The sequence below is a fragment of the Silene latifolia genome, chromosome Y, assembly GCF_048544455.1.
Source record: "Silene latifolia isolate original U9 population chromosome Y, ASM4854445v1, whole genome shotgun sequence".
Classification (NCBI taxonomy): Eukaryota; Viridiplantae; Streptophyta; class Magnoliopsida; order Caryophyllales; family Caryophyllaceae; genus Silene; species Silene latifolia.
Genome location: NC_133538.1, coordinates 201219487 through 201222615, shown reverse-complemented (window position 1 = coordinate 201222615; position 3129 = coordinate 201219487). Strand labels below are relative to the sequence as shown.

General features: G+C 28.0%; 1 long non-coding RNA gene across 1 annotated transcript; it reads left to right on the top strand.

Moving 5' to 3' along the window:
* Positions 1-682: 682 nt before the first annotated feature.
* Positions 683-1285, top strand: LOC141633098 (uncharacterized). Its single transcript, XR_012537904.1, has 2 exons — positions 683-860; positions 1127-1285. It is a non-coding gene; the product is annotated as an uncharacterized LOC141633098 (long non-coding RNA).
* The last annotated feature ends 1844 nt before the right edge of the window (positions 1286-3129 follow it).

Here is a 3129-nt window from a genome sequence, read left to right as displayed (position 1 = left end):
CTAAACTTTAAATGACTAAATTAAAGTTGACATTGTTATAATTTATGGCTCTTTAAGCTTATTTCCCACAAACTTACTCAAAGTCACCATAAAACCACCTTAAAGCGTCCCATTTCCTTTCATTTCACATTGACAATTATATTTTATAAGCTCGTCAAATGGTGTATCATTCGCGTTAAACGGATTAGGTTCGTATTCTAACAGCCTCAAATATGCTCATTAATTAGAATTTATGTACCGACAATACAAATAGGCCCAAAAAAGTAAGGCAAACTACTTTATTAAACCATTATTGAGTGAGTGAAGCTTATTCGACACGGAGGCCCATGACTATGTCGAAACTAGAGGAAATTGGTAATAAGGATAAGGAATAATCAATCAATACATCTATCTATCTATATTAATAAAGGAAGCTTTTTTCGAGCGATTTTAAAGAGTCCAACTTTTCCGAAACTCTTTCAAGCTATGGACTTTCTAAAATACATTAAAATAATTAAAATAAGAAATAGAAAAACAAAAATCAATAAAAAAGATAGACTATCACCGAATAACTAATAGACGACTACAACTACAATTCTATAATGAGCATATTTATTGTTGATTTGTTGCGTGGTATGTTATGTGTATATAAACTTTCGGGCTTTGAGCTAACCTTGCCAATACTATTTGTTGCGTGGTAGTTCTTTCCTCTATTTTAGATAAAATTTCCACCCATTAAAGTGTTTTAAATCTCATTATATGTGTAACTATTGCGCTTATTATTGATTGATTGTCCATTTATTCATTTTCTTTTCCAATTATTTGGCTTTCAGATTGAATATGAAGGATTTAAATCTCCAAGCAAAGTATGACAATTGATGGTAAGAAACTGAATTTTCTTTTGTTTATCATTGTATATGTTAATTTAGTTATTGATTTATTTTACCGTGCATAACAATTTAGGCTAGATAGATGGAGCACGTTTCTCCCGGTTATATGTCATGATTAAGTTTAGTCTTAATTTTGTTATAAACTGAAGACTAATGATGGCAATATATTGTTTTCATGCTTTATTTACTCTGTTGATGAATGAGTTTTTTTTTTCTAAATTATTCTTATCATCTTATGTGTGCTTTTATTCAAACAGGAGATTTGAAGACAATACTTATGCAACGATGAAGATGATGATCAGAGTGAGAAATTTGTGCGTTAATGTTTATTCCTTCGAATAAGCTCTAAATTTTTCTCTTAATTTTTCGATAATCCTGTCCTTGATTATTTCAAGAAGATGAAGAACTGACTTTGATTTTTGGATTTTTATATCATCAAATGTATTTGGGATTTAAATCAATTTATTATGGAATGCTTGGTATAAGATTACCCCTTATCGCTATTAATTAAAAGTAGTTGAGTGTAAACGCACAAAAAAGCACGAAGAACTCGCCCTAAATTAAACCTCAATTATACATGAGGCAATGAAAGCACGAAACTTCCCCTCTACGTTTGAACTTGATTTTCTATCATGTGTTTTATATGCATGACCATATGTATGCTTGAATCAATTTTTCACGTGTAGTGTTAGTAGGAGTACAGAAATACAATTAAATTAAAAAGCCCTAATTTAAAGATTGCGTCTTAATTTCATCACTACGATTAATAAACTATAATGAAACACTCCATGAGTTTTTCCTATACTAAAATGAAACTTTAACAAACTTTGGAATATAGAGAAATTGATAGATTGATGTAAGGGACCGTCTTGATGTAGTGGATTATACATCCGATGTACTACCACAAGTTTTATACTTTCTGAGCATTATAATAAAGTTTTTGAGCTTTGTTTTAAAAATTATGAGTTTTACTATAAAGTTTTTGAGTTCATTCACTACAATATTAAGCTCAAAAAAATTACATTAAAACTCAAAAACATTACATTCAAACTTACTTAAATTTGAGTTTTGACGGAAAAAAAATTAAAATCTAACTTATAAACTTTAATAAACTCAGAAAAAATACACATATGCTCAAAAACAAATAAAGTTTGAGGTAATAAGCTCAGAAAAAATACAAAAATGCTCAAAAACAAGTACCAATTGATTTTTTTGAAATAAAAATACCTCCTTACATCATTGCATCCTAACCCAGGAATAGAATAGTTTTTATGGTGGACAAACTCCTTATTTCATTACACATCATTTTCTGATCTTTGCTGTATAACATAATCTTGATTCATGTCTACAATCCTAATAGGAACATACCGAATGCAAGTGCCGATCATTAGAGTCCAAGAATATAACTTGATAATGCATGAAATTTGGTTGAAAAAGATAAACATGTAACTATTTATGAATATTTATATGATACATTAAGTTGGCACAAATATAACGTAATAGTAGAATACCGAAGTTAGGCAAGAAAGAGACGGTTAAGATTGAAATTCGGGTGTAAAACAGATTGTTTCGAATAAAAATTTTATACTGAATTTTTGATTAAGATGGTGGAGGTTTTAGAGATATTATAAAGTCCATACTTTTGGAAACTCATATTAATATATTTTTTGACAGTGATCCGTCTAACAAAATTTAACATATTAACAAGGCTTGAAACTTGATCCCTATTGAATTTAATGTAGAACGTAATACTATAACAAAAAGATAGGAATATAACTACAATGTAAGGCTTAAAATAAATCTTTCTTTAAAGAGTTCTAATCGACGAAGAATTTGGTATAAGTGTGATTGTCATGTGTGAAAGTGATATTTGAGCCCCTTACCTTGCTTAATCATGAGATTACTAAAGTTTAAATCAGAAAATAATAATTTTTTTTTATTGTTTTTCGTGATATAATAATGTATTATCAACCATAAAGAGAAATTAAATTAAATGATATGCGCAATAGAACATTACAAATAGGCCCGTGCAATGCACGGGCATTAACTCTAGTACATATATATAAAGTAGGAATTTTTTGAGCGATATTAAAGAGTCCAACTTTTAATAACTTCTTATAATATTAAACAAATTTTAATAAAATTTTTCTAATAGGATTAGATATAATGAAGTATTATATTAAATTAAAATTTTAGTAAAAAAATTCCTAATATGATTAGATATAATGAAGTAATATATTAAATTGAAATTTTAGTAAAA